Here is a 7,507-nt window from a genome sequence, read left to right on the forward strand (position 1 = left end):
ACACATATCTTAGGGCGATTCTGAGTTGGGTTTCTAGCAGTGAGCCGCAGTTAGGCATGATGATTAAGCAGTTTAAGCATGGTGATGGTTTTGGGGTCGGTTACACATACACGAAGTCAGACTTTGACAAGTTGTATGGTAAGATCGGCAAGGCTGCTGGAGTTTCAAGTGCTCTGAACACTGCTAGCATGAGCACGCAGCCTTCGCTTGTTGACCCCGTGGATGGTGTGCTTAAAGAACCATCGAAAGCACCTCCACAGAAGCAGGTTTGGGTTCCAAAGACCAATGAGCTGAGGAATCCCCTCGATACGCTCCCTGCTGCCACAGCCCAGGTTGCCCAGAAGAAGGGGGCTGCTCCTCCCCGTCCGCAGGCGAGGCCTCCACCTCCCAAGAGATAGGTGAGGTACCACTGTGAGTTCTGTGACAGAGATGGTCACTTGGAGGAGTTTTGCTTCAGGAGGAAGCGGGCTGTGAGGCATGAGCAGGAGAGACGCAACTCGGACATGTACTCTGCTCGGGTGCATGGTCCTCCTCGACGTGGTGGTAGGCAAGATGCTAGGACGCGCCGTGTAGGTGGAGGACAGGGAGACGGTGGTGGTTACCGTGCTCCAGCGGGTGGTCGCTTTGCCGGTCATGCTCCTAGTCGTCCTCAGTACGACTATGGACCACGGGACCGAGGCTTTGGAGGAGGTTACGATGCACCATGCTTTCCTCGCGGTGGTGGTCGTCAGCCTCGCGGTAGACGGGACAGGGGATAGGCTTTGCCTGAGTTTGCTAACCCTTTTGTAGAGCAAATGGCTCGACATTGGTTTGCTTCACACTTTGCTAACCCCAGTGTTGAGACATTTGCTCACCCTTTGTCTCACTACTGATGTGCAGGTTGGAGGCTTGGAGAACAGGTGGATCATGGACTCCGGTTGTTCGCGCCATATGACCGGGAATGACAAATGGTTCTCCAGCCTCACCCCAATGCGCCACAAAGAATACATCATATTTGGGGATAATGGTAAGGGCAAGGTACGTGGTGTTGGTGCTGTTAGAGTTTCTGATCGCTTCACCCTGAGAGAGGTTGCTTTGGTTTCGAATCTTGGCTTTAATTTGCTCTCTGTTTCGCAACTTCTTGATGAGGGGTTTGAAGTTCGCTTCAAGGAGGGTTGCTCTCGAGTTTTGGATTCCAGAGGAGACCTAGTTTGCCGGATCGTTCCTCGTTACCGAGTTTTCTTGGTCGATTTCTCTGGAACTCCTTTTGGCCCTTCTTGTTGCTTGTTGGCCGGTCCTTCCTCTGATCTGTGGAAGTGGCATAGGAGACTTGGACATTTGAGCTTCGACTTGTTGTCTAGACTTAGCTCACTTGGCTTAATCCGAGGATTGCCCAAATTGAAATTTGAAAAGGACCTTGTTTGCCATCTGCGTCGCCACGGGAAGATGATTGATACTTCTCATCCGCCTGTTAATCAGGTGATGACCACTCACCCTAGAGAGTTGCTACACATGGACACAGTTGGTACTTCTAGGGTGATGTCAGTTGGTGGGAAGTGGTACGTTCTTGTGATCGTGGGTGATTTTTCTCACTATTCTTGGGTCTTTTTCATCAGAACCAAGGATAAGGCTTTCGAGTTTGTTCGAGACTTGATCTTGAGGTTGAAAAACGAGCTACCCCAGGCCATGGGAGCAATTCACAGTGATAGTGGCACAGAATTCAAAAACGCTCATTTTGACATCTTTTGCAGTGATCAAGGTCTTGAACACCAGTACTCTTCTCCCTACACTCCACAGCAGAATGGAGTTGTGGACCCGGTCGCCTCCGCCACGAGCTCGGATGATGATGACGGCCCCGATCCTACTATGTCTACTTTCCGGGGGCCAGTCGAGCAGGTGACTCAGCCTTCACCAGCTGCACCTGAAGAGGCACCAGCTTTGGTTGAGGAGGAGGCGACTTCGACAAGGGAAGCACCGCGACACATTCAGCGTCGTCATCCACCTCAACAGATGCTAGGTGACCTCAATGAGCGAGTCACACGGTCCAAGGTAACAAGTATCGCTGGCTTTGCTCTTTCAGCGTTTGTTGCCTCTTTTGAGCCCAAAGATATTGGACACGCTCTTTCTGATTCTAATTGGGTCAATGACATGCATGAGGAACTCAAAAATTTTGAAAGAAACCAAGTTTGAGTTTTAGTCGAGCCTTCACCTGCTTGTAATCCCATCGGAACGAAGTGGGTTTTCAAAAACAAGCAGGGTGAGGATGGGTTGGTTGTTCGAAGCAAGGCTTGTCTTGTTGCCCAGGGGTTTTGCCAAAAAGAAGAGATTGATTTTGAGGAAACTTTTGCCCCAGTTGCTCGTTTGGAAGCGATTCGGATTTTTCTTGCATTTGCTGCTTCTAAGGGTTTTAAAGTTTTCCAAATGGACGTTAAATCTGCCTTCTTAAATGGTTTTATCGAAGAAGAGGTTTATGTGAAACAACCCCCTGGTTTCGAAAATCCCAAGTTTCCAAACCGTGTTTATAAACTCCAGAAAGCACTTTATGGTTTGAAACAGGCACCTAGAGCTTGGTATGATAGACTGAAAACATTCTTGCTGGCTCAGGGTTTTAAAATGGGATGTGTGGATAAAACTTTGTTCCTCATGCGGTCTGGCACTGATTTTCTATTAGTTCAGATATACGTGGATGATATTATCTTTGGTGGCTCTTCTCACGCTCTTGTCTCCAAGTTTTCTGAGCAGATGTCCAAGGATTCGAGATGAGCATGATGGGTGAGCTGCAGTTCTTCCTCGGGCTGCAGATCAAGCAAACTCCTCAGGGCACGTTCGTCCATTAAGCCAAGTACACCAGGGACTTGCTGCGGAAATTCGACATGAGTGACTTGTCACCTCAGCCGACTCCGATCAGCACTTCGACGGCGCTTGATGAGGACTTGGATGGCGAGGCGGTGGACTAGAAGGAGTACAGAAGCATGATCTGCTCTCTCCTGTACCTAACGGCGACCCGGCCGGACATTCAGTTTGGGGTCGGCCTCTGTGCGCGGTATCAGGCTTCTCCGCGCACCTCCCACAGGTAGGTGGTGAAACACATCTTCAGGTATCTGAAATTCACCCCTGAGTTTGGTCTCTGGTTCTCTGCAGATTCTTCTCTGGTTTTGGTTGGCTTTTCTGATGCCGATTTCGGTGGGTGTCGGTTAGATCGCAAGTCGACATCCGACACTTGTCAATTTCTCGGTACATCTTTGGTGTCTTGGTCCTCTCGCAAGTAGGATAGCGTAGCACTTTCTTCCACAGAAGATGAGTATGTTGCCGCTGCTAGCTATTGCTCCCAGATACTTTGGATGAAACAAACCTTGCAGGATTATGGACTGAGTTATGATAGGGTTCCCATCTTTGTAGACAACATGTCTGCTATTAGCATTGCAAAGAACCCTGTCCTACACTCCAGAACCAAACACATAGATATCCGGTTCCACTTCCTGCGAGATAACCATGAGAGATGACACATAGACTTGATTCATGTCCCTTTAGAGAGGCAAACCGCAGATATCCTAACCAAACCACTTGAGCAGGACACCTTTGCTCGCTTGCGAGGGGAGCTTGGGGTTTGTTACCCCTTTTGATCGCTGACTTTTCCTTGGTTAGCTTTGTAGGTCTTGTTTGTTTTTCTCTTCGTTTTCTAGGTTTGGTACTTGCATTGTGCATATGCATTGTACACTTATGCATTTTGCATTGCTTCACTTGCACTAGCATTCTTGTATACATTGATATGATCTCCTAGTGCTTGCTAGTGTGAGTTTATAAATGTGATCATATATAGCTTGCTCCACTGTGTATATGACTTCATCTGAGTTAAGCTATTTTGATTTGAAAATTTGAAAACATGGTCACCATGTCTTGGCTACTAGCATGTTATGGCGTGTTGATATGCTTTGCTATCTCATTCATGCTAGTGTAGCCTTTCGTTTAGCAATTCATACTTGACATGATCTAAAATTGATAAAATTGATCTAAAAACAAAGTCATACTTGAATTGTGCTTGAAATGGAATGGAAAGATCCAGGTGGGATTGCTTGTCGCACTGATCGAGCTTTCGGGACGGCTCACTTTGCACTTGTGAGAACCCGGGTAAGGCTGTGCATGACTAAAACGAGTGTCTTAAGCTTCTGATTGCCTTTGGCATAGGCTTGGTCTCGTTGCTAAGTAAAGCATGACAAGCTTTCAACCCCTGAAATTAAATTGCTTGATATAATGAGATTGCAAAATCAATGTTTACAACATGCTTTGGATGTTTTTGGCTCACCTGTATGAGTTTGATTAGCACTGTCTTTTATTCCCTACTTGCTAGTGCTAGATCAAGGGTGATGCTTTTATTTCTCCTAAACTGGAACTTGCCTAGCTCTAGACTGATTTGATATACCCTGTTGAGCTAGATGCAGGTCTTGTTTATGGATGCACACGTCTTGTGACTAGTTGTTGCTCATATCATTGTATCCCTGAATGCTTTCACTTACACCTCCTGCATTGCATTCATTGCATAGCATATGTTCAGGGGGAGTCTCAGTTTTAGGGGGAGCTTTAGGTCTGTTTAGCCTTGATGTGTGCATGTGCCAACAAGGGGGAGAAGTTTAGTGATCGAACAAGGGGGAAAATTGTTTGATTTTTGAGAGAACCAAAAACTTGTTGAACACAGGGCCTTGAGGGTGCATACATTTGGTGAGAGTTGCACTGGTAAGGGGGAAATGCATTCAGTGGGAGTTTCTGCCTTGTTTAGCTCCTGGTTTTCCCTCCGCTTCTGGCATGACTGTGTCGAGCCCTGCCTCTATCTTTGAGGAGTCATGCTTGTGTTTGATCGATTGCGTCGAGCCGTTGCCCTTGTCTGAGGGAATCGATCTTTGCTTGGTCAAGTGACTTATTCTTGCTTTTTTTGAGCTTTTGTCACTTGTTCAAGTTCTCTCTTGCTTCTTTGTTCTTCACTGTTTTTGTTTCAATCTTGGTTCGTTTGTGGTGTGTTGACAATGCACTCATCAAGGGGGAGATTGAGGAATGTTGAGTACTCTATCCTGCTTGTGATGAGTGAATTGTCAACCATGCGGTGTGATCGTGCGCTTGGTCTTTGGATTGCAGGTACACGGGCGTCAAGTGTCGATGGAGAGCTGCCGTGGAGGTGCTGTGGATGGCGGTGAAGGGCAGCCGGGACCGGAGCTCGTGCCGGGCGGTAGCTGTGGCGTCCACTCCTAGATCGAGGGCACAAGCGGCGACGGAAGACGGGTTTCTTGGTTTGCGCCACAAAACCAAGGAGGCGGATAGCGGTTGAAGATGCCAAGTCGTGGAGGCACGGGGGTCGGTCTCGGGACTGACGGAGGCGACGGGCGTCGACGGTGTCTAGGGCCTCGCTGCGGGCGAGGAGGTGACGGGCGTCGGGCGGCTTCTAGGGCTGTCAGAAGGCCGAGGCGGGAACGGCGTCTAGGGTCACGGCGTGGAGGCGGGAATCTTCCCGCGCGTGAAGTTTTGGCGGTTTTCTCAAAACCGGCCACCTACCCGGGTTTCGCGGACCTTCCAAAACCGCAAACCGGATCTTCATCGATATGGCGGCATCGCGGAGAAGACTTCGATTCGAAGAAAGAACCTCGGCCGTCGGATGAGTCCATGTATCTTTTCCGATTTTGCCCCTATAATCGTTGTTAAAATTACAGGGAACCAACACCGCCGGAAGTCTGGCCCCTTTGTCCTGATTGCCCTGATAACTACGAGCATGGCAAGTTTATGTTGCCCTTGGGCCAGCTTGTCCAGGAGGAGTCATGGGAGGTTCGGAGGTTCCATCTATGGTACATGCATGCTGCGAAGTTAGGCATGAGGGAATTCGTTGTCAGGGCCTCAAAGGAGTACTTCCACTTGGAGGATGATTGTTATTTCACTGTCGATTTCCATGACATGCTTAGGCTGCTACGCCGCAAGGACCTCGACGTCGCGCAAGTCACCCTTTATGCCATGTAAGTGGTTATACCTGTCCATCGATAAAGGTACGCTCATTATGATCAAACTAACAATGCCATGACAACGATTTGCATTGTGCTTGCAGGATGCAAGCATATGCTTCCCAGGAACTAGGGGAAGATATTATCTACCTATCTCCTATGCATATTACCCAAAGGGCCATTAGTTGGTACGATATACCGGACACGCAGTCAAAGTTAGTGAATTTGACCGGTCTGCAGTGAGTAGAGGTCCGAGTTAAAATGTGAGGCGAGATGATGTATAGAAAAGGACAATACATCTTAGAAGCCATGAAGAAGGTTCAGGACAATGGGTGTATCCTTGCCGCGCACCAATTCGGGTAAGTTAAAACGATACTTGCTATGTTTCAATTGTGATTTTTTATGTTTTTCACCGTTTGCATACCAATATTGTTTCAATTGTGTAGCGGGGGAATCATGGGCCACTGGGTTGTATTTGTCATCTATCCTCAGGATGGAAACGCTGTCATATTCGATTCCTTGTGCCATACGCACAAGGACGCGTATAAGGATTTTGAAGAATGTCTGTGATAGTAAGTGACGACACAATTCCTTATCCACTCAAAGTATTTATTGAATTTATTATTGATACAAGTGATTCGTATATAGTGCTTACAGGAAATACGCGGAAGACCCCGATTCCTATGATCGGAGGTCCAAGAAAAAGAAGCAGAAGAATGGCACAAAATTGCGCCTGAGACGAGATTTTCCGGTATGTATGAAGAAGATTATGTTCTACTACATTTGCATGCAATCTATGTGTCCTAACGACTATCTCTTACATTAATTCAGTGCGCGAAGCAACCTGCAAATTCAGTATTATGTGGATACTATGCTTGTGTATACCTCATGACTGCCGGATGTTACAATAGAAGCTGGCGACAGCTCAAGAAATCTGTAGCATGGTGGCGCAGGTCTAGTGTGGACAAGTATGTCATCAACCGAATAATATCTGATATTTGTAAGTTTGTCACTGATGAATGTTGTCATGTTGGGGGTCTCGCGTTCTGTGACGAGAGCGATCCAGCAACGGACGACAAGTTCGTGAGGCTACGCAACTGGAGAACCCAACTTAACATGAAGGACTACAAGTTGCCGGAGCTTGATTAGATGCCTTTAGCTTTTGTAATCATTTGAACGCTAGTGTCGAATTGATGTAATATATATTTGTGAATGGATGTAATATACTTGTTGAACATGTACTATGCAAAATCGGATTGGCACCTAAATGGATGTAATATGTGTTTTCTGATTGGGTTTTCAAATTCGAATTGGTTTTCAAATTCGATTTTAAATTCAAAATCAAATATGCTTTTTTTTAATTGTGAAAATCTTAACCGACGCGGTTTCGCCTCGGTAAATGCCTCCATTAACCGTGATGTTTTGTCCGAGGCGGTTGGGCTGCCTGCCTCGGAAAAGCCATTTTGCCCGCCTCGGAAAAGGAATTCTGTAGTAGTGATGCGATCATCTAGATCTTCCAATATGGGTAATCCGTCCCATTGAAATACGGC

General features: G+C 47.2%; 1 long non-coding RNA gene across 1 annotated transcript; it reads left to right on the plus strand.

Moving 5' to 3' along the window:
- The first annotated feature begins 5,506 nt into the window (after positions 1 to 5,506).
- On the plus strand, positions 5,507 to 7,245 carry LOC120694085. Its single transcript, XR_005683326.1, has 5 exons — positions 5,507 to 5,972; positions 6,062 to 6,316; positions 6,404 to 6,529; positions 6,606 to 6,708; positions 6,789 to 7,245. It is a non-coding gene; the product is annotated as an uncharacterized LOC120694085 (long non-coding RNA).
- Positions 7,246 to 7,507: the final 262 nt, after the last annotated feature.

Source organism: Panicum virgatum, unplaced genomic scaffold (genome assembly GCF_016808335.1).
Source record: "Panicum virgatum strain AP13 unplaced genomic scaffold, P.virgatum_v5 scaffold_2976, whole genome shotgun sequence".
NCBI lineage: Eukaryota > Viridiplantae > Streptophyta > Magnoliopsida > Poales > Poaceae > Panicum > Panicum virgatum.